General features: G+C 42.6%; 2 protein-coding genes across 3 annotated transcripts in view; both read right to left on the minus strand.

The window, feature by feature from the left end:
• LOC125006460 (nuclear factor 7, ovary-like) overlaps positions 1-24,339 on the minus strand; it is a 1,183,669-nt gene that overhangs the window by 89,816 nt on the left and 1,069,514 nt on the right. The gene's annotated exons all lie outside the window — the stretch shown is intronic.
• LOC125006440 (metabotropic glutamate receptor 7) overlaps positions 1-24,339 on the minus strand; it is a 99,258-nt gene that overhangs the window by 73,686 nt on the left and 1,233 nt on the right. The gene's annotated exons all lie outside the window — the stretch shown is intronic.

The raw sequence follows: 24,339 nt of genomic DNA on the forward strand, positions 1-24,339 counted from the left end.
GGACTCCAGGCTCCAGGCCCTCGGTATTGCTCTCACATACGAACACTGGTGTCCGAGGTGTCCGGCTCTCTGCAGCCTTTGTAAATGTCGTCGAGCTCGGCGCTGGGCATGTTTCACAGAGATAGTTGCTCCTGACAACAATGAATGTTTCCCGGGTGATTTGCTGCAGCGGTGCCAGCGGACACAGCGGGGCTGAGATCTGAAGCCACATTAAGCCGATCCCCCGCTGCAGAAGCTCTCGCGCTGTCAAAGCTTCATTTATTCGAAGCCTCTTCTGCCAGCTGTGCTCAGCTGATTTTAGCTTCTCAGCTCACAGACATCTGTAACGTCTGGGTTTCAGGGGTTTATGTGAATGATTCTTTATCCCCGTGTTTCTGAAACTAAAACTAAGACAAGAAACAATAAAAATAACTGTTGTGTTTCAGTGAGCAGTGAAGGAACAACAAACTGGATCTTTAGGATTGAATCACTATCAAATCTTCACCGCTGATTCATGAACAGAAATACAATTTAGAGCTTCAATCATGACGGTTATTCAGAGCGTACGGGCCGTAATCAGAGCCACCGTAAACTCTGACTGATGGACCAATAAACACGAACTCTCCTGTGGCTCAGAGTTTAATCAACTTTACGACGTCCAATGAAAACGCCACAAACTCACCCAGGAAACAGAGTTAATTAAAAGACTGAGGAACGCCTGCAGATGACCAGGAAAGAGATCAGCTGATGCTACGCTAGCAAACACAGGCTAACACCACAGACACAACATCACTGCTGTCAGAACTCCTGAGTGTCCATTAGCTGTTACTGATGCTAAGACAGGATAGCATTAGCCTTAGATTTATTAATGAAGAGGAAGAGGAGGAAAAACATTAAAAGTTCAGTCGTGCTATAAAACACTGTTTACTGCGCTACGGATGTATGATATGTATACAGAGTATATACAATGTCCAAGGATATAAAATATAGGAAATAGGAAATACACATGTACGTGTAGAATTAAAGATATGAAGAAAATGTAGACATTCTGTATAAATGATGATATTTGTAACTTATGATGTAGATTATATATAAAATAAGACATATTCATTATCAGATATATATGTAAATGAAGAGTTAACTTTTCTATAATATGGATTTAAAATGTACAAGAATATAATAATATATGTAATGAGATTCATAAATGTAAATTATTATGCAGATATGTAGATTATATATAAACTTTCATTTTATAAAATGATCTAAAATGCTATTTAAGCAGCAACAGCTGAAGACGTAGAAAGAAAACCTAAAGTCTGTTAAATATGATGCTACCTGTAGCTGAATCCAGGTGAGAGGGTGAAACTAGAAGTTTAGAGGAGCCTGAAGTCTGGTTTTAATCTGAGGCTGATGAGGTCGATGTCTTTTTAAATGCTGCTGAGGCGGCGTTAACGGGGCGTCCTGGCCATGAACAGGTGTTCTCTGGTTGTGTGAGCTCAGCATTAATCAGTCGTCACGCTGCAGCAGCATTAACAAGCTGCTCACATTTAGAAAGCAGCGGGGCCGGGGTCCACAGAGGGCCACGGGCTTGTTTGTGATGGGCCCCGACTTGACAAGGCTACCCGTGTGTTTTAACGAGCCGGGGTCTCCGGGAGCGAATATATTTCCATAATCAGATCCTGAGCTGGAAAAGTTAGAGAGTGCACTTTATTAATCCTCCACCTTTAGTTGACGGCCTGGAGCTCAGGGCTTCAGGGACCAGAGACCAGAGACACATCCAGCACCTACGCTATCTATCTATCTATCTATCTATCTATCTATCTATCTATCTATCTATCTATCTATCTATCTATCTATGGAGGGCTGGGTTTCATTGATATTTTCTGATTTGACTCTGTCTCCATTTGATAGACCTGACATTGATTCTTGGATTGATTCCTCCTGAATCATCTCGTTAGGAACATCGCTGTGGTCTCATGAGACCATGAGTCCTGAGTGTGACGGAGATCAAGAACCTGACCAGAAGCTCAGATCTAAAAGAATCAAGTGACATTCAACCGAATGTCCGACATCTAACCCATCGTCTGACCCATCGTCTGACCCATCGTCTGACGTGCCGTTCAAATGTTAACTCTGACATCTCGTCCCAGGTCTCTTGGTTGTTCTGGGGCGAGAACCTTCACAGAACATGACAGCAGTTATTTCTACTCGCTCATGTATGTTCTGTCAGAGATCTCCTCTGATCTGAGCAGCCGAGGCTGGAAAACAGAAATCCTGACCGGTCGACTCAGGAGCAGCCGATCAGAATACAGAGGAGGAGGAGGTGGAGGAGGAGGAGGAGGAGGAGAACAGGATGGACAGATGAAGAAAAGAGGAGGTGTTTGTTTTTAGATGCTGATGGAAATAAAATCCAGTTTGTGATCCTGCTGCTTCCTCCTCGTCAGACTTTAGTATGAATAGATCATGGTCGCAGTTCAACCTTAGAAATATGCTTCCATTCAGTCAAGTTTACGGCTGCAACCACTCGTCTCAAGGATGAATATTTAAATACGCTGGTTTGTGTGGAACACGAGTGAAGAAACACAAATCGAACTCTAAAACTGAACCAGGTAGATTTCCAGTAACGTTCTGCTCTCAACCTTAATCAGATCAACAGTTAAACCAGGCTCAGGTCTACGGATGATAATTAATAGAACATCGAATCACCAAGAACTAATTACACTGAATAAATCTGAATAAAGAAATCTGAGAAATAGGAGTCCAAGTTTGAATCTTAATTCAGTGTATAAAATGTGTGGGTAAAGGTTTGATGGGAGAGTCTGGAAACACATTTGTGTTAAATAAAGGAGTCATTTATCTTTGTAAATGTCACAGAGTTAATCCATTCTCCTCTTTGAACCAGAACCCATGGCGGCTCAGGGGGGTTTACCAGGAAGCAGCACATTGAACCAGTTTAAAACCTCAGAGGATACAACCTTCTGAACATTTGTCTTCACTCTTCAAGTTTTACTACTACTATGAATGAATGAATGAATGAATGAAGAGCTCTCTGGCTGATCTTACCTCCACCACTAACCTCCACACAGTGCAGCAATGACAGGCAGCATGTGAATGAATGTGAAGGAATGATGTAGCTGTGGTGTTCTGTGTGGACGGGACAGACGCCGCTCACCGGACCGAGCTACACCACGTTAACGGTGCAGCCCAGTCACAAAACCACCAGCATTTAGGGAAGTGTCAGACAGAGAGCACTGTTTGTTTCATTTAAAGCGTAAAGACAAGGTCCTCGTTTCTGTTTAGCGTGAGGAGACACAGCTCCAGTAACAGTGTCTCTGGTATGAGGTGTGAAATGAATGAACGAGGCGTGTGGTTAAAATGTTTGACATTTAAAATATGGATGGATAAACAGCTACAGCAGTAACCTGAGAGAAATGGATGTGAAAGGTTGTAAAAATGAGCAGATCAGGAAGTGAAGGCACCGCCTCACATGACCAACCTGCTGCTAATCTACTGAGAATAGAAGAACAGATTTTTTAGTCTGCTGGCAAACACAAGCCTGGAGCTCTACAATAATTACTCCTATAACTACTAGATATCAGACGCGCACTAATGAGTCTGAGGGGATGTGGAAACACTTCACCAGAAAACCTGGGTCTGAGCCTCCTAGATGTTATAGAGACGCTAAAGGAAATGGGTAAGGTTCGAGTAAAACCAAACACAGTTTGCTAAAAATACTGAATCGCTGATAATTAAAAAGGCTGAACATGAACAGCTCAAACATTAAAAGCAGTCAGGACTCAAAGGAACCATTCAGATGTGACGGGACTAGATGATGAATCCTTCGATTAACCTACAAATATAAAACAGAACTTTCCCTAATATGCTGTTAAATCTACACTACTGTTAGCTGGGAGGCTAGGAGGAGCTACTGTTAGCTGGAAGGCTAGGATGTGCTACTGTTAGCTGGAAGGCTAGGATGTGCTACTGCTAGCTGGGAGGCTAGGAGAAGCTACTCTTAGCTGGAAGGCTAGGATGTGCTAGTGTTAGCTGGGAGACTAGGAGGAGCTACTGTTAGCTGGAAGGCTAGGATGTGCTACTGTTAGCTTGAAGACTAGGATGTGCTACTGTTAGCTGGGAGGCTAAGTACAATACGAGAGTGGGTAAATTACAACAGGCAGGAGAACAATAACAATCAATTAAAAAATGACGGGACAGAAGAAGCCTTGGAACAACCTCAGACCGTACCATCCTAGCTTTGTTGAAGCTATGAAGAGCTACTGATAGTCGGGAGAACACAAAGAGCTAGTGAAAGGAGGACAGGAAGAGGTCAGTAGCCTCCAAACAGCACCATGGTAGTGTCAGCTATTCATGATGATAGTATATATGAGGACATTACATATTATCGGGAGCTGCTCCCAGAAGGTTCATCTTCTAACTAAAATAAGGAAAAGGAGTTAAATGAAATGACCTGGACCAAACCCACAAACACTGATAGAAACAAACTAAAGTCTGTTGGGTTCAGATAAACCAGTTTAAAATTAACAAACATGGCGACTGTCTTGAATCAGATCATGTTGTACCTTTTGTCGTCTGTCATCCTCCTCCCAAGAGGTTCTACACCAGCCAAGATGGCCGCCATGAACTTAAACAGGATGTGGAAGAAACCAAGCAGGACAGGAAGAGATGGGTGTCATTTCAGATCGTAGTTAATAATAAAATTAGAGGACAAGCTGCACATTAGTGGATGTTTTTGTCAGATTAGTGTGAAAATATTACTTATTAATAGAGCCGCACTCCTAAACGTAATATCCACCTTGTTAGGTGAGAATCATACCGGTCCAGGTGTGAACAGGTGGGTTAAATAAATATGAAACAATCTAGAGTGGAATCAACTCATAAAATGACAGAAAATGAATGAAAACAGCCGGCCTGCCCTCGTGACGCTTCTCTGACAGAAAAGTTCTGTCTCCGTAAAAAGAGAAGCATTTTACCATCGTACCCCGTAACTGTCTCCATGTCGACCGTGTCCTCCCGGGTCAAAGCTGATTCAGTCTGTTGGACTATAAATATAAAGCCTGACAGAAAATGTATCACCTCATTCTGCGTTGCACATTTTCAGCAAACTTCTTCTCAACTAATCACCATATAAAACATTTACATCTAGTGGAGCCATGGAGGACGAGAGGAAGGTTAAATCTGTCCTGACAGAGGGAGTCTGTTAGGGAAGGTGTGAAGATGAACATATTCACCATGGATTTTATTTAAAATGTCTTCACTCTCCTAATCTTTGGTTTTTAATTTTTTATTTTTATTTTTATTTTATTATCTAAAACAGAAGTTTCTAGCTTCTCAGACACTTTATTTTTTATTTCCTTTCCATCTGGTTCTAGATCTGGATCATGTCTCCAAGTCTCCTTCCATGTATTCCTGGTTCTAGTCCAGTGGTAGGTAGAGATCCATCAGAGACAGCAGCTGATACAATAGCCTACTGACCACATGGTGGCGCTGCTGCTGATTCACACTCATACTGAGACCAGATCTCCAGAGCTGGTGGGGGACACATGTGGAGACACATTTTAATGAAGTCCAGGGGTGGACCCAGGGACATGGAGGTGGACCGGGTTGGTCTGTTTTTATAGCTGAAGCTAAACGTCTCTTCCTTTTCCAAATGTATAAAATTGTTTTGCTACTTTTATTTAATAATGACTTCTGTTCCACTGCTCTTGTCTTGGCTCCTTCTTGACTGCAGGTTTGTTGTAAACATAATTTTGAAATCTGAGTTTGTAGTGGAACAAAAATATCAGTTGTCGGTGAAATATAATCAGAGACGAGTGGCCCTTGAGTTTATAAAAGATTCCCCTTGATTCCTGCTCCACAACAGCAAGACTCGAAACTGAATTAGACACAAAAAGGTGTTTTTTGAATCTGCCGAGAGTCTCCGTGCTGCTTCCTGTGTCTCTGGGGTCGTGAGTGGTGTCTGTTTGTCTTTATGTAATTTTAAATATATTTGTGGTGGTTCTAGGTCTCTATCGTCAGCTTGTCTCTGTGTAGGCGTTTCCTGACGTCCTCTGGACAAACAACATCTCCAGAACATTTTTCTGGATCTCGCTGTGAATTCAACGCTTTCATTCGTCTCCTCAGACAGAAAAGAGTCGCCCGGATGTTCACTCATATCAGCGTCACCGTCAGATGAATTCACGCATAAGTTCCTTTCCAGCAACATTTTCTAATCAGCTCCCCTCCCGCTGCTCCTGATGCATGACTTACCAGGCTGCCAGATGGTTCTGCAGAATATTTCATCACTATTAATTCCAACAACGCTGCGATACATTAACGAGGACTCCTACACATAACAGCTGTAGCAGGTGCCACACAGCGAGGACCTTTCATTACGCTCTCATTCAAATGTGTCACTTCCATGTTTCCTTGGACAAGAGCTCGTGAAACAAGACGTCAGGTCGGCAGTGACGCGTGGACGTGTTTTTAATGAGATATATAAGCTCCAGAGGGTTTATACAGTTACACTCATACATCAGAACATCTTACAAATATGACTCGTCACTGGATGATGACATTTCCATTGATCCAGTCCAGGTCTGGAGGTACATGTCCTAGCGTTGGTCTCCTGTAGCTTCCTAAAGTCTTCTCTGGAGTCGACTGGATCCAGTCCAGTGAATGTTTCTTCCAGTCAGAGTTAATGTGGAGAGAGGAGCACGTACCTTGTGTTCTCTGCTCCACAAATGTTCTGGTCATAAACTCCCAAACCCTCTCTGGAAGATTAGTCTCCAGGAAACTTTCCTCTTCATCTAAACGTGGCAGCGTCAGTGTTTGTTGTTGTTGTTGTTTGTCTGCAGCCTTTGACCTGACTCCATGGATTCTGTTTAGATCATCTCCTACTAAGATCCACACTAACACTAGATACTAACACCTCAATACAGCAGGACATGGACAGGGTTCTGGTTACCAGTTTTCTCCTGATCTTCCTGATTTGCTCAGATCATATTAAAAATACCTGGACTTTTGATGCCTGACCAGATAAAAGTGTTTCAGATGAGAAGAAAAGTTGCCGCTGGTTTAGTACCATGTCTCCGTCCAGCCGTCCACGTGAACGTGGTCCAGTCAGCATCAGGATGTCGATGCAGATTCTCAGTCATCTAGTTCCATCTAGTTCATGGTTCATCCAAAAAAATCTCTCAGAGTCTCTCAGTTTCAGGAACTGATTCTGCTCCTGGTCAGTGGTGGTATTAATGGTGGTATTATTGGTGGTATTAATGGTGGTATTATTGATGGTATTATTGATGGTATTATTGGTGGTATTAATGGTGGTATTATTGATGGTATTATTGATGGTATTATTGGTGGTATTAATGGTGGCATTGCTCTGAGTTCAACAGAGTTACTTATCCTCCTGTCTATTAAACCTTGGACATGACTGACGATCTGAAGAGAGTTCACTGGTTCCTGTGTGTGCTGATCATCTGTTCCAGACTCAGTCTTCAGTCGCAGCATTTCAGCCGAGGTCCAGTCGTCTCTCAAACAGTGGAGCTGCTGGCTGGAAACACAACGGCCTCACACTCCCGGTAAATTATCCACAGAGCCCTGCATGGAGCCAGGTATCATTACCTCCAGGATGATACTTACTCCGCCAGGCGTTTCCTAATCATCAAAACACGAAGCTTTCCACTGTGAGTCGCCGGTAAACACAGACAATAAAAGAGCAGAATCCAGAAACATTATTTGTCCTGCAGCTGGCTGAGAGAAATGACCACACGATAAAAAACATTTTCATCCAGAGGATCAAGTGCATTCATCTCAGAGTCGCTTCTTTAGAAACATGTTGTAAGACCACGTCTAAAACATCAACATCAGACATGAAACCTCTCCAGAAAACCCTGACGTCTGTCTGTTTGGGTTGGTATGATGTGTCAGAGCAAATGAGACGGTAAAAGAGAAAAGACTCATCATAGCAGAGTGCCCCTGTGTGTGAATATATGAAATAATAGTCAGTAAAAGCTGTCTTCTGTCTTTTGTGTATTTGTTGTTGTTTGTTCTCAGCCTCCCTCCTCAACGCCTGGATAAAGACGTCCTGAGTGAAACTAATTACATGAATAAACATTCTGCTTGATCCAAACAGAAGAGTAACTGGTGAACGCTGGCGTCTGAAGCTGAAAGGATCCTGTCATCGTGTCAGTCTGTTCAGACCTGGGAGGATTCATGGCAACAGAAAGTAAAGTTTGGTGAGTTTTAATCTTTTACGCCACTTGTTGTAAAGATGTGTTTTTGTGAAGAGTTTTCACTACACAGAGGATGACGTCTTAAGACAGATCATAATGAAGTAATGTGGTGCTGACAACACGAGCTGCTATTACTCTTGTCAGAGAAGAGAACATGAAGGAGGAGGGGCATTGATGGTTAAGGTTAATTCTACTTCCACACTAGAGACTGAACACATTTCTAATGTCGGCGACAAGATGGCGTCCGACACTGGACTCTAACGTGAGATGATTTCAGCTTTTTGCGTGACTCTGACCATCAATGTGACGACTGAGTTGTAGCTTTCGTCACTGGTCACGTGAACAACGTGCTAACTGCTAGTGTGTCATAACTTTCTGCTCCAGGAGGAAACGTGTGTGAATCACAGTGAGTTCAGGTCAGATACAGGTGCTGCTACAGCTTCAGATAATGATCAGCCAGATAAAATAAAATCATATATCTACGCACAAACTTTAATTTCCAGACTGTGTCATTCAGTGTCATCCTGTACCAGCTTCAGCAGCTGAGATGTTACTGAATCAAACAAGATGGCCGACAGAGACCTGACCTGTTCATTATGAAGATGCCTGATAGTCAGCATTTATCAGCTACAGGAAGTAAATGTTGTTTTCCATTTGTTAGGGAGAAGGAGGATGAGGCGCCGACATGGACACTTTGACTGGTTATTTGAGGTGGGGGGGTTGGGGAGGGATTGTGGATTAGACGTCCTCTGACACCTTTTAATTGGCCTGTCACGCCTCGACCCAGCCTCGGTTGGTGTGGTCATGATCAGCCCCACCGGACAGTTATCTCGCTTCATTTTCACAGTCTGAAGATAGAAACGACAGGAGGGAGCTGGAGGAGGACGACGTTAAATCCGCCAGGGTTAATCCAGCTGATTATCAGGCTCCTCTAAAGACTGTTAAATTCGGTCAGACAGTTTCACCTGAATCAAGAGGCTCCTTGTGGAAGAAATATCAGGATTCAAGTGACTCCTTTAACGTACGACCTCATTTCTCAACAGCAGTCATTTAAAACTGGGCCTTTAAAGTCTTATATGTGTCTGCAGCAGAGAAACCACAGCACAGCGTTAACAATCAGCAACTTCCTGCTTCCAGAGAATCTGATTTTAATTTAATGGGTTTCATTTAATAGGGTTCAAGCTAATGTTAGCAGGTTTAGCTTTAACATTGATTAATAACATTAACTAAAATACACAGTAGCTCAGATTCTCTCTTTTTGTTTGAAGAACGTTTTGGACTTGCTGGGACTCCCTGATGCTTGGAGGTGTTTCTTTATGACCGTGACCTGCTGCAGACTGGAGGGAGGACCAATCAGATGTCAGCAGTGAACACACATGAAGACATAAGCAGAGAAAATGAGTCCTCTTCATTCAGACGACCATGAAAGGAGCAAAACGGGTCTGTGTGTGAACGTCTGTGCTGAGGGCTGCTGCTCCGCTGACATGATGGCTGTGATCCATAATTAACACACAACTGTACCAGCATAACACAGAAGATAAATCACTTTAATGTGGGGGAAACAGATAAATAAAGGAGGATAAAGTTAATGTCTGGAAGGAGATGGATGAAAACGGGAGGAGAACGACCAGGAAGCTTCAGCACAGAATAGATGGTAATAAAACCTGCTGCTCTCACTTCATCTGGATTTCATTATAATACAGAGAATAAAGCCTCATCATCACCTGGATCCTCCTCCAACCAGTCAGACATTTAAATGGGTCAGGACAGGATGCTGTCAGGTTGTAAGGGTAGACGTGGTAGGAGGTGGCAGGAGGTGGTAGGAGGTGAGGACCCAAATGCAGGATCTATTGATGAGGCAGGAAGTTCCAACAAAAGGTTTTAAATGAGAATAAACAAGAGGCGCTGCGTATGGCAGGAAAATACAAAAATCAAAAAAGAATCATGAACATGGAGCTAACATTAATGGTGCAACAAGGAACAAAAGGAAAGCAGGGATATAAATATTCAGGAGGGCTGAGGGACGACAAGACACAGGTGAGACGGATCAGGATAATGACACCAGGAGAAACCAATTAATAACCAAGGGACACAGACAGGAAATCCAGAACTTAGCAAAATAATACAGGAAACACAAAACATGACACAGATAGACATGACAGAAACACAAGAAAATCAGGCAGGAAACTAAGAAACATGACAAAATAAAACAGGAAACTCCAAAACATGATCAGAAAATAAAAGACACAGAACCGTGACAGAGGGAGTCCAGGTAAACTGTCCTGGGTGGAGGATGGCGTCTGACCGAGAGCATCGTTTTGACAGTTCAATCTGTAAATCAAGCTACTGAGGATGAAACACCATGTCTGGATTCTTATCGTATGGCTATCTTTATTCAGTTATTGGTTGATAACTAAAATTACAGACAGGTGGACTCATTGATAGACGTAAACAGATTGTTGCTTTAGGTCTGATATAAAATAAAAACCATGTCCCTGTAGCATCAAAACCTTTTTTCTTTAAGTCGACAACACTGGAATCCCAAATGAAGACTCAGAGCCACGGTTCGAACCATGCGGGGATGAAGTAATCCAGTTTACTAGGGATGTCCAGGCCAGTATCAGGGCCAATCCAGGCTTTTTTAAAATGATCTGAGCAGATCAGGCTTCAGCCAAAGCTACCAACAGTCAAAGGAGAAAACTGGTGACCAGAACCCTGTCCATGTCTGCTGTATAGGGGTGTTAGTAACTATTGTGATGTGGATGTTAGTAGGAGATGATCTAAACACAATCCATGGAGTCACTCAGGTCAAAGGCTGCAGACAAACAAACACTGACGCTGCCACGTTTAGAAGAAGAGGAAAGTTTCCTGGAGACTAATCTTCCAGAGATTTAGGGAGTTTATGACCAGAACATTTGTGGAGCAGAGAACACGAGGTACGAGCTCCTCTCTCACATTAACTCTGACTGGAAGAAACATTCACTGGATCCAGTCGACTCCAGAGAAGACTTTAGGAAGCTACAGGAGACCAACGCTAGGACATTTACCTCCAGAGAGGGACGTCTCTGGTTGGACGACAATGAGGCTAAACTCTAACATCTGGTTTCCAGCTGATGATGGCTCGGTTCTCACTAATGAGAAGCAACGTCATCATCTTCATAAAGAGTTTGTTCTTGTGAGCTGAGCTGCAGAGGATCCTGCAGGAAAGCATTAGTGCCTGCTTCTGTTCTCGTCTTCATTAGAGTTTCTCCTCCCTGTCTTTATTAGCAGCACGTTGGTGTACAGGCCCCGAGGCTCACGAAACAACAGACGCTCAGTTCACAAACACAAACCAGGAAGCAAGTCAAAGTCAGTCTGAACTCTTATTTTTATGAAGAATAATACAAATCTTGATATTTTGCTGTTTTGTTGTTGTTTTACAGTTTTTATTTCCAGTCTGAGTCAGTTCATTGTAACGTAATAAATAGTCTCAGGTTCATTGGACGACTGTAGAAGTCGTTCCTGCTCAGACCGAATCAAAACACGTCTCCATGTCTTTCATCTGTTTAATCACATGTAGACTAAAAACAGCAGGAGATCTAAGTCTGGCGTAGCAGGAGTTTAAAATGAGTCAGCCTGATTCATGTGGACGTTTAGTAAAAATATTCAGCTGATTAACAGCGGAAATATGGATTCAATGTGGATTCAGTTTGTTTGGAGGAGATCACTGATGTTAATTAGTTCTCTGATCGGTGGAGGATTGTTCATGTGTCAGTCATGTTGTTGGACAGTGTGCAGGAGGGTTTCTTTGTTTTCTGTGAAGGGAAGAAGTTCAACAATCATCTGGCTGGATGCAGCAGATTCTACCATAAGATAAGATAAGATAAGATAAGATAAGATAAGATAAGATAAGATAAGATAAGATAAGATAAGATAAGATAAGAGGGATGAGTCTCCTGTTGAATTCCTTCTCTGTTGACTGAGACTCTTTGACCTCCACTGAACCATTGGGCCATTGGGCACTTACATGAACTGGACGTATGGCTTTAATTACTGGAGAACCAGAAATCCCATGGAGTTCTTTAGATTCCTCCACATATGTTGTTTTCCTCACAGCAAAGCGACTACAAATGGTTTTTGCTGTTAAACTAAATAAGGACCCAAAGTGTCTTTTATTTGTGGTAACACATTGTCAGATTAGAGATCCCAAGAGAATGATTCATTCACTTGTTGCTGAAATGGACAGAATGTAAACCTCTAACAGTAGCTGGCTGGTATCACGTTATTTCTGACTTAGAGAACCAGATCTGAGGCCTTTCATCAGATCGGGTCCCACGTCTCTGGTCTGGATGGCAGTCAGCAGATGTTTTATGTAATTTTAGGACAAATGAAGGTTTTCTTCATCTTAATCTTTCTGTGGAGGATGAGACGCTCTGAGCGTCTATAATGTACTCTGTAGTGTATATGATTATCAAAGCTGTTTCCTCTGGGGTTAACACCCACCCTCCATCATTTATTTATTCTTATTTTATCATCATCATACACGCTCTGCCCTGTTCTTTGTTCTTTGCTACATTTGTAAGGGCTAGGTAGGTTTGAGTCGCTGAAATGTAAAGTGTTGAGAGGATTCAGAGCAGGTTCAACAGGAAGAAGGATTTCTGCTGTAACTGTGTGAGGACTCACAGCGAATCTGATCAACGGCGACCGGAAGACCGAATTTAGCTGCATTAAAAGCTCCAGCTCCAAAACAGTGAAATAGATTTTTACATGAATCATTGTTGTTTCAGTCCTGCCTCCAACAAACTGAAAGGAGCAGAGAGATGCTCTGAAGATGTGAAATGTTCCTTCTCTGCTGGGAAATGACAGAAATGTCACGAAATCTCTCCTGAATTGGCACAAGAAGAAGAAGAAGAAAACAGCAAAGGCTTTTTCTTTGTGCTCAGAATTTAAAAAAGAGTGAAAGCTAAAGCTGCTGATCAGAGAGTTGGGAAAGGTTTCTCTTTGCTGCAGCTCGAATGGAGAAAACACTAAAGTTGAGACCAGACTGAAGACGGAGAGCAGAGTGTGTCACATTCTCAGAGGGCTGAATATATTTATGATTCCATTTAAAAACTAACAAAACCTAAAGGATTTGGTTTGTTTGACTCTTGGAGTGAAAACTGTAAAGCCACAAGTATGGAAGCCTCCTGAGGACAGAAAGGTTCAGAATAACTTGTGTTTTAGGGTCAGTTCATTTCTGTATTTATACAATAAATAATGATGAATAATAAAATCAGCAGCAGCTTCTCTCTCCTCCTGGTTCAAATGTTCACATGGAACAAATAAATGGATAATCAGCCCAGTTTTCTTTCAGGTTAAATCTAATGAGACATTTTTATGCTCTCAGTAAGAGCTCAGTGAACCAGGAGCCTGTGTTTCATTTGTTCTTTCATATCTTTCATTTTGTTGAAAATATTATATTCAGGTTTGTTTAAAGACTTCGGCTGTAATTAAAGGTGCATGAAACCTCCTCCATCTTTATTTGGTGGAACACAACAATCTATCTGCTTTAGACACGAGTCAAACTAAAAAACAGAGACACTGCACAGAAAACATGGACTAATGGGACACGTTAAACCAAGAGAAACCAAACATTTCAGCCACTTTCACCTTCAATATCTGTTTAAATTTATTCTTGAGTTTATTTAAAACGTGTTTCTTCTCCTACACCGCCAAACCTAATCACCTTTATTAGTGAAATATTTTATTTGCTCTGGTAAGTGCAGCAGTATAAAGTGTTGTGAACCCTCACAGGGTCTGTGTTGGGAAGCAATGAACTTAGCTGTAATTCATGTAATTCATGAACTTTCTGCTCAGAGACGGTAAAATGATGGACGATAACAACAGGAAGGAAGCAGCAGAAAGAATGAAAGAAGAATGAAAAAGGACATCTGACTAGCTTTCTTTCTTTAATCCCTTTCTCCAGAGATCAGACCCACTGCAGGCAGCCTCAGAGTCCAGAGCACATGGCAGCGTAAAGCTTTCACTGAAGCTCAGCTCAAATCCATGAAACCGTCTTAAGAACTGAAACAATGTTCTGCTCTGAAAGGTGGAAGCTTACATGAACTCCCCAGAGTCAATAAAAGCTGTTGCTTAGAAGGAGAATGAGCCACTAATGAGCTGGAGGTAACGTTTCATCCTGAATGATGAAGTGAACGTGTCTGAGGCAAAGGTCAGCCATCATCCTGCTGTCACTGGGAGTTAGCGGAGGAACAGACGGATAATTCTGGGCTCGACCGATGGCGTCATTCAACAGATAAAACTCGGAGGATTGAGACCAGTGATCAGGAGCCTGGAACTGTTTCTGGCAGCTTCCCTCCTCCAGGGGGAATCCTCGTTACAGCACCAACGAGGAAGACAGCGGCGGGCTGACGAGCGGTCCCAGCGCTAACCCCAGTTTATGACATTAATGAGCAGAAGAAGAAAGACGAGAGCGAGCAGAGAGGGCTGACTGCAGGAGGAGGAGTTTGTATCACGGATAAGAAAAATGTGAGGTTTCCTCTGTGTGCAGGACGGTGGGTGATAAAACAAGTCTGAACACAAAATTACACCAAACAAAATAAATCTGAATAATGGACATAAGGAGCTCAGGGGATATGCTTTGAATCCATCAGAATTTTCTGCATTTCTTTGTAAAATGACTCAAAACATCAGCAAATGTTCACACTTAGTCCTGAAGGAAGACAAAGAACCCAATGAAAGACAGGGAACAGAAATATTAGAAAAAAATGAGACACTATTCCACATCAGTGGGTTAGCAGACATCATCTGGAAAGATTAATGACAATGTTTAGTGGACAGATGAGACCAGAGTAGAATAGTTTGGTTTAAATGTTTGGGCATCGTTATGTTTGGAGATGAACCACCACTGCATTCCAGCATCAGAACCTCATCCGTCCATGAAACATGAGTCCATGAGCTGAATGTGAAGAGAAACTGGGTCATGGAGGAAGACAAGGAGCCCAAGAACACCAGTGGTTCTCCAGAAGAACCAGATGAATGTTTAGGAACAAGTCAAAGTCCTGACCTTCATCCAGTAGAAATGTTGGAGCATCAGTTGATGAGAGGAAACCACCAACATCTCACAACTCAACTGGTTCTGTTTGAGATGTGTTTGGTTTTAAAGGGTTAAAGTTCTCAGCGTTAAAAGTAAACATCAGGTTTCAGATGGTTGTAACAAGCCGACAGTCAGAACATCAGCTTCATTCAGCTCCTTTTCTGTTGCTCTGGTTTGTATCAGACCAACAGCATGTGGACAAGGTTAACATCAATCCACCGTCCATCTTTCACCACACTTTCAGTTCATCAGAGAAGAACCGGTGGATAAAAATATAATGTAGTTGTTACATTTTACATATGCTTCATTTCAGCTGAGGCTAATCTGCTCTGGAAACAGTGGTTACATAAAACTCTATAAAAATAACAGCAGAATGAGAAGGGGAGAGGAGAATAGACGAGTCAGATTATAATAGCATCTTTGTATAATGAGACAAAAGAAAAAGGAACAAGGGCTTCAAACAGGGCTCATAGCCTGAATGAAATCATTAATTAGAGCACGTAGCTGCAGCTCTGTCCCAGATCATCGTTCTACGTCTGTACAGCAGAACACCACGGCCTCGGAGCTGCTCCTTTATTCCTTCATTCTCCAAGTAGAAAACTGACTCTGCTGTGTTCGCTGTGACTCTGCCGTCCAGATGCAGATCCCTTGGGTTCACCAGGGTTTAGCCGAGAGGAAGTCAACATGCAATCCAGAAGGCAAAAGTAGAGCAACTGTGCACCTTGGGCTAAGGAGCTCCAGTGAATCAGTGAAGCAGTGTGAGCAGCTCTGACAGTGTGAGGGCCTGACGCTGCTTTCATTCCTCCGCCCTGAATCCAGGCGCTGCTCGGCTCGGCTGGAGGCCACGCTGCATCGACGCCGCGCTGCATCGACGCCATGCTGCATCAAAGCCGTGCTGCAGGGACGCCGACACATCTCCAACCAGAGGATGAATCACACTGAGGTGACCCCTCTGACTTTAGAAAGAAACTCTGACACGATGACTGAGAAATGAAAAGCGTGTCTGCGTCTGTTCTCCGTTAGCTGAGGCTAGTTGGTTAGCTCCAGCTATGTGATGCTCGGTATCAATGGAAAGAATCTGATGTCACCCAGCATGGTGGAGTGGAGTGGAGCGGATTGTGGGTACTGTTGGGTTTCATTTTGACTGTCTATCATATTTACAGGGCTCTGATTTTTTTACCTAAAATATTCTAATAAATAACAACCAAACACGTTGCTCTGCGCTCTGATCTGATCTTTCAGAGATGAAGGGGTTAAGAACCTGAGTGTGGATGTTGGATGGTGACCGTCCTGCAGGATGAGCATCCATCTCTGAACCAACCTTGACAAACATTAATCCACATATAACATCTTTATACAGATGGTGCTGCAGGAAGATACTTACATAATAGTTTTCTCATGTGAAGAGCTACTCTATCATTCTACTGACCCCTAACCCACTGACTGAGAGACTTTAGTGGCTAACACGTATATAGATATACAGTATAGATTTAGGATTTTGATCTTTTAAACTACTGCAGATACTGTGGCCACACAGAGCTGCTACATGTGACGATTAATTAATAGTTCATTGTTCTGCCTTAAAACCAATATACTGATCTGAAATGAACTGCTGTGCTTATAGCGCCAAGCATTATCCATGGCAACAAGTGATCATCGTGAGCATCGTGAGCATCGTGAGCGTGAACGCAGCAGTGGCAGCTCTGTGCAGCTTCGACCAATCACCTGCAGAGTCCCACCGTCGTGCTCGACTCACACATTACTGAGGTCGACTGGTGCTGATGTGGAGAGATGCTGATTGGTTTAATACGACTTTAATGTGGAGCTGCTAGGAGCCATGAAACTATGTCACAAACTCAACGGCTACTGAGACGTTGATGGACATAGAGCAGCGCTCCTCAGTCCTCATTACTGGGACAGACATTTTAACTCAAGCACTTTACTTCTTTGTTCCTAGCGTAGAACTTCTGAGACAAAGTTTGGATGTGGAAGCCATTTTAAATCTCTGTTAATTTCCTTTTTTTTTCTAGTTTGGAATTTTCCGTGGGGTCTGGGTTTTCCCGTATGTTCTGTTTCACTGGGATCCTTCTGTTTTGCTACCTCTTGTTTTAATTTGTAAAGTCTCATCCTTCTCTTTCTGAATAGAATTATTTGGTCCAACGTTAATTGTGAAACAGGTTCTTCGTTCTCAGATGTCAGGTTAAATGTGTCATTATGTTTGAATATAATAAATTAGAACAAGTTGTTGTTTTAGAGCAGTTAATCAAAAACGCTCGATGCTTAATTGAACTAATAAAATATTAACTGAACGCAGGCCTTAACATGATTCTTTAGTTTTAATGCAGACGATTTTAGAACAATTTGAAAGCCTTTTAAATGAAGTAAACTGACAGTTATTTAAGACATTTCAGGAGCTGCAGACACTGTTGCTGTTTTATTGCCTGTGATACTGGATGATGTATGACTTGTTCCACAGTGCTGCAGAAACTCCATTAACAAAACACTGTGGTGCATGAAGGAATAATAATAATGCAGAGTGTAAGTCATTCATATTCATTAATGGTAGTTTCTGCAGTGAAGTGGCCAGTTCTCCCAGGACAGCAGAATAAAAAGAGTTAGCTTCAGACTCTCTGAAGACATCACCTGGAAGTTTTTTTTTATACGTATTTGTTGCATCGTTCCCTCTGGAGGCATCTATGACCAGTGAGTGTGTGTGTGTGTGTGTGTGTGTGTGGGTGTGTGTGTGGGGGGGGGGGGCTTCTAGTGGCACTTGAGAGAATTTAGGGTGAGAGAGGCTGTAAACTGTAATCTGTGTCCTTTGGACTCTTAGCTTCTGGACACAGACAGTGAGAAGCCTTTCTCACGGTAGACACTGTGTGAAATAGGATTTATTTGTCTGGGGGGAACGTCCACATTAAGGCCCGCCCCAGAGGAATCCAGTTACAAGTCTGTATCGGGTCAAAGGGAATGTCAGGACAGACAGAACACAACCACACTCTCATTCACATCGACAACAATTAGTGCAGTCCATCATCAACAACTTGATCTATTGACAGTAAACTGGATCTGCCTGGACTCTGCACTGACCAAACAATCCAGGTAGAAAATAACAGATAATAAAGGTTTGATCCTTTTATGAAAAATACATCAACATGTCTAAAAAAGTCCAAACCCAGGATGATGAACAGAGACCCTTAAGAGACTTCATAAACTTGTCCTGCTGAGGGCAGTAACAGGACTAGTGATGCTACCCCCAGGGTTAACATACACTGAAACACCTAGACCCCCACCATTTATCCCAAGCAGAAGCCTGGTGTCCCCGGTATCACAAGGTCAGCGTCTTGACCCCTGGTACCCAAGCGCCAAAGCTTTTCATTGCATGAGCTTAGATCCTGGTGCCTCTGGTGCCCCCAGCTTGGCCCAGGGGTCCCACACTTAACCCCCCGCCAACTATCCCAGTAAATATAGACCTCTAAAACTGAAGCAGGTGGACTTCCATCAGCGTTCCAGTGGGTGATAGCAACCTTTAGCAGTGCTTGTACTTAGCATCACAGCCTGAAGGCTGCCGGCCTTTCCATTTAAAGTTTAATCATGATCAGTGTTTGCCACATGATGACAGAATTTAGTAAAACATCTCCCTAACGACATCGATAAATCTAAGCATTTGTTCAACAGTATCATTGGTTTTTCATTTAGTTAAGAAATTATGGTTCTTTGCAGCCCATAGTTCATCTGATGTGAGGTCCAAGTTACACTGTATGAGGGACATGGCCAAACTATGATGTTCCTAAACAGGCGGGAGGTTTTACTTCTCTTCAGCAGGTAAAAGGCCTGGACACGTGTGACGTTTTTATTTGGAAGCTCTTTCTATGAATTTACAGGATGTGCTTGGTAGTATTAAAATGACCTAATGTAATGACTGGATTATTAGATATTTTAGATTAAGGTCAAGATTAAATCAGCTGTTGTGATGTATGTGAAACCGCCCATCTGTTCAGGAATGAAACTGTAGATGAGACCAAACCCCTGCTGTCAGACTGGCTCCAGATAATAAGTGGTGACGTAGTATCAAAAGATGTTCTGTGTATCAGAATGATGGTGCTTCCTTTATAACTATAACACCTGTACATTGTGATGAGTTAATATTCAGTGAACGTCCCTGGATGGAACCAAACAAAACACAAACTTCAAGATGAGCCACCATCAATGAAACAATGAATCAGTTCCGCAGGTAAAACCAGAAGAATCTGGTGACACCATGACGTTGTCCAGGTCCCCGTGGATGAGTTCGAAACAGAAAGCAGCAGCTCAGTGGATTTAACGTGTTCAGTTTGAAGGAAGTCCCTGGATGAGAACGGGACAGACTGACAGCCCCAGAACAAAACGCCTTCGGCCACAACTGTCAGCGGCGCACAGACATAATCAGTCAAAACCTTATTATAGAACAACTTCTCGCTGGTAAAAAATGTTGTTTCAGTGTTTGAGCAGAAATCATCCATCTGCTCTTGTTTGTGAGTCCAGACTCCTTCATTCAGTCACTCTGTGGTTCTTACATTTAAACTCGTAAGTTCTGAGTGAGTCTTTGAACCAGGTCTGACTCTTAACTCCTAACATCGCGTAATTAGCTTTTTGCTGCGGTCTGCACCGCTAACACGATTACTGAGGTTTCATCAACCACACTGAAGAAACAGAACTCTACTGTTTAAGTGTCTCCTTCCTAAATTATCTTCAGTTAGAACTTGTTCTTGTAGAAGTTAATGATTCAATGAGAACTAGAAGCATCCAGAAGGTTTTACATGAACACATCTACTCTGTCAGAGTTAGAGTCTCGCCCCCTTTTCATCTGTGAACATGTTAAAAACAGAACTCACTGTTTGCTCTGGTCACATTTTCCTTGGATCAACACAGATCTACTGGTTTCAGTCTGAACACTAGTCTGGAGGAATCTGGTCCTTCATGGAGGAGATACAGTTACTGGTTCTATTAGTGGATCAGTTAGATTCATTTAACTAATATATGCCTTGTTTATTCTTTTTTATCTATTTTATTTATTTGTATGACATGCAGGATACTCAACTCTTGAACTGGAGCCCCCTGACCAGTAGAGTCCATGTAGTCTTATAAAGAGGAAACAGTTCTCAGACAGGTAAACAGTAGGTAGAGCAGGTCCATGAACCAGAGGGTTAGTGGTTCAAACCCTGAACTGTGAGTAGCTCCCAGTGCATTTAATGCTGCTGTGTGAATGTTTAGATGTGTCACTGTGAATGTTTAAAGAGCACTGAGCACTGATTGGTAGAAAAGCTCTATAAACACATTATCTACCCTGTATGATAAGAAGCACGGCTGTTCTTTGGTCTCTGGTGATGGACATGTTTGAAAACATACGATAGGAGGGCGCAGAAGTAAATAAACACATACATACCTCCAATAATAAGAAAATGAATAAATGAAGAAATGCAGAAAAGCTTCAAGCTGGCACAGAGAAAATTCAAGAAAATAACTTCATTATGTCCGTTTTTGTTCCTAAACCTAAAGAGCCTGGACCTTCTCCATTGATCCAGATTGAATTAAAAATAACGTTAATCTGGAAGACACCATGATTCCACCAGCTCCAAATGACATGTGGAGGAAGGCTGGTCTGTTGTTGTGCTCTGGAGAAGAAGGAATCAGCCACAGTGATCTGTTATATGAAGGGCTGCACGTAACCAGCTCCTTCATCTGAGTCCTGCTGAACGATTCTGCTCCAGCAAAGATCTGCTGGGCCAATCTGATCATTGGGGGCGGGGTTTATGTGGCAGGTTAAAGAGTAGCAGTTTAGATGCCTCTGGTTGGTTGGAGGACTGTCCAGGTGATGAAGAGGGATCAGAATGAAATCCAGATGTTACCAGACTCTGATTCAGAGAAGAACTGAATCTGGAGAGCCTAAACCTAAACTCCAGCTTAAACCTACGCTCCAGCTTAAACCTACGCTCTAGCCTAAACCTAAACTCCAGCCTAAACCGAAACTCCATCTTAAACCTACGCTCCAGCTTAAACCTAAACTCCAGCCTAAACCTAAACTCCAGCTTAATCCTACGCTCCAGCCTAAACCTAAACTCCAGCCTAAACCTACGCTCCAGCCTAAACCTAAACTCCAGTCTAAACCTAAACTCCAGTCTAAACCTACCTCCAGTTTCTGGTCAAGAATGAATCAGCTGTTGTGATGCATGTGGAACCATCTGTTCAGTTCACTGCACATCGCGGCGCGTCCTGTAGTTTTTTAGTGGCTAGCTCCTGTATGTGTCAGATAATTAAGGTGTGTTTCTAAAGATAAATGTGTTTTGTTTTTATCAGTGCTGGTGGTAATGGGAGTTAATGGTGGTGTGAAGGCTACAGCTCATTAGCTACAGGCACCGTATTACAGCTCCAGTCTGGGAGGGTGGCTGTCAGTGCTTCCTTCTGTGGTTCTTTAACATTATTAATCAATTTTCTAAACAGTCTAACAACAGAACATTGACCAGCGACTATCGACTGATCTCCTGCTGTTCTTTGTAGGAGAAACAGAAATCTCCCTGCTCTGAACAGACACCTGAAGGCATCATGTATGAATCATTTTATGATTCATATCATTTTATTTTTGTTTTATCATGAAATATTAAACTGGGAGTGAATGAGCAACAGAACGATTAGACTGTTCCTGTAAACTGACAAATACATAAATATTACCGTCACATCCTAAACTATAGCTGCTACAAAACACAACGAAGCTGAAGAAAAAAATCAGCTCAGTTTGGATGAATGAACCTATAAAAATATGAGGAGGAGGTCACAACGGCCAGGACTGTGGCTTAACATTAAAACTCAACAAAACCGAGTCCTTGTGTTTCTGTGCCTGGACCACAGGTGTCACAGGCCGGTGTCATAGACCTTCATCAACCCAGAATGTTCAGGGATTAGCACCAACTCAACATGTGCACTAGGACAAATTAAATTCATACATGTGACGTCATTCCTTTGGTCAGTGTGAACACAATAAGTCCTGGGTCACATTAAAGACCACCTACTCTACAGGGCTGACCCGTGTTAGAGACTGGATGTGAGGTGAAGCCCCTCCTCTGCTGGTACACCCCCACGTCCCCCCACCACTCTGCCCTACATGTTCTATAAAAGTCTTTTTCTGGCTCTGGGGGGGGGGGGCATCGGTCCATGGAGCGGAGCCTTAATGTGTTTGTGGTGTGACTCTGGTGCCAACTAGGCCATTTAGGAACGTCAGGGGTGTAATGAAGTGAAAACGACTGTGCAACAGATGACTTTTCGATCACATGGGAAAATGATGACCCTCCTATTTAATCCCCACTGAGAGCTGCGTTGTTGGGGAGAGGCATCATCTCTCATCTTTATCTAACACATTCAGTTTGAGCTGAACCTGCGAAGATACTGTATGTTACATCTGTTCCAAAGCAGATTTAAATATGCTCGGTACCGTGGACACAGGCCTCCCTTGAAAAGAAGAAAATAAAATAGATTTGCTCTTTATCTTGATGCGACGTCAGACTTGAGATCACGCTGCAGCTTTTCCTCCATTCGAGATACAAGAAACTCTTTCTGCTCTCGGCGTGAAACAGGTTTTCAGTCTCTGAATTTAAAAAGATCCTGTGCCTGGTGGCCATTAAGTTCCTTTCAAACCAGCTTTTCAGTCACCCTGAAAACCAAAGCTTTAAAAAAGCTCACAGACTTTATGAAGCTATGACTCTGAAATGAGCTTCCACTGGACTCAATGACTGATACAATCAATGCAGACTGTGAAATGAAGTGTACACCTGTCAGCAGAATGTTTCACAGACTTCGGTGAGTTGAGCTCCTAAAGAGGAAACTACCAGTCTAACATCACAGAACCAGGGTTATTCAGTAACCACCAGCACTAATAATGTCATTGACATGTACTGGATTCAAACAAAGCATTAACAAAGCTCGTCTTCTATTAGAAAAACAAATACCATCATGGACGTCAACATCAGTCCACCTGCGTTGAGCCAACACTCCACTAGTGTTAAACTAAACCAGCTAACATTAGCCTAAGCCACATTAGCCTAAACAACAGCTAACATGAGGCTAACATGAGCTCGTGTTGTATAAACTCCCATCTACATTTAAAATGATTCTCTGGCTATCTGTCACTGTTGTAGCTGACACAGTTGGTCTCTAGTGGACGTCCTGGGCTCTGGTTGCCTTGGTAACCCTCTTATATTTAGCGTATGGACGGAGGATTGTGTTTGTGTGAGGACTAAATAGTCGTCCAGATGTTGAACTATGTAAACATCCCTGCACCACTAGCATTAGGCTAATTATGCTAATGCTAGTGGTGAGGGGAGTTTAAAGTGAAGGTAAACAGCCGTAACCACAGTAACTGCACACAACAAAGATGTGCTGCAGCTGCAGTCTCAAAAAACAAGACAACAAAAAAGACTTGAACTGAAATGTAGAGTTTCTTTTCAGTCAATACTGTTCACTGCCCTCATTCATATTCAGATTATGTATTTGTATCATTTCATTTATTCATTTGGAGACAGAGAACAGCTTAAAGTGGCGTTTGACCTCTAGACCTTTAAGACGGAGCTTGTTTTCAGATTCTAAGTTAAAGTACAAGCCTTCAGTGATGGGATGTGGTCACATGGTCACATCTTCAGTCTCAGGCTAAATTCCATCATCCAAATCCAAAACCTGACCTTTAAAACACCCCGCACAAGTCTGACATTTAAAGAATCATCCTCCATTTAAATGTGTTTTACCTGCAAAGGTTGTTGGAGAAATTCATCTCCTTCAAACCTGAAGCAAACGCTGAGCTTTGTCCTGGATCTAACAGCTGCTCGTCTCTTTCTGTTCCCCTGGTCCTGGTCAAATGGGAAATGTTTGTGTGTGTTTGCTCCAACAGCAGAAATCTCGTTTACCCGACCTGAACCTTCACAATGAGACACCTGTCGCTAGGATCCAGGAGGGATGAAGCAACACGTGAAATGATCCAGAACACACCCAGAACAAAGTCAACATTTTAACACTGATCCTCCAGAATAA

The sequence above is a fragment of the Mugil cephalus genome, chromosome 4 (assembly GCF_022458985.1).
Source record: "Mugil cephalus isolate CIBA_MC_2020 chromosome 4, CIBA_Mcephalus_1.1, whole genome shotgun sequence".
Classification (NCBI taxonomy): domain Eukaryota; kingdom Metazoa; phylum Chordata; class Actinopteri; order Mugiliformes; family Mugilidae; genus Mugil; species Mugil cephalus.